The sequence below is a fragment of the Penaeus monodon genome, chromosome 25 (genome assembly GCF_015228065.2).
Source record: "Penaeus monodon isolate SGIC_2016 chromosome 25, NSTDA_Pmon_1, whole genome shotgun sequence".
In the NCBI taxonomy this organism is placed as follows: Eukaryota; Metazoa; Arthropoda; class Malacostraca; order Decapoda; family Penaeidae; genus Penaeus; species Penaeus monodon.
Genome location: NC_051410.1, coordinates 2,019,569 through 2,019,810, shown reverse-complemented (window position 1 = coordinate 2,019,810; position 242 = coordinate 2,019,569).

Sequence of the window (242 nt, the reverse complement as noted above, 5' to 3'; positions counted from 1 at the left end):
GAGAAGAGTTGGTTGTGTAGTGTATTGTAATAGTGTGTTTTTTTTTTTTTTGTATATGTGTGTTTTGTTAAGAGTTAGTGTGTGTGTGTGTTTGTTGTGTTGTGTAAGAGTGTTTGTTGTTTTGATTTCTAAGGACTTTGCACTTGGCATATGTCACCCTTTCATTGACTGGACTGTCGTCCTCGCTCTAACGAGGGTCGGTTGAGTACCGAAGCATGGCACAACACAACACACACCACAAC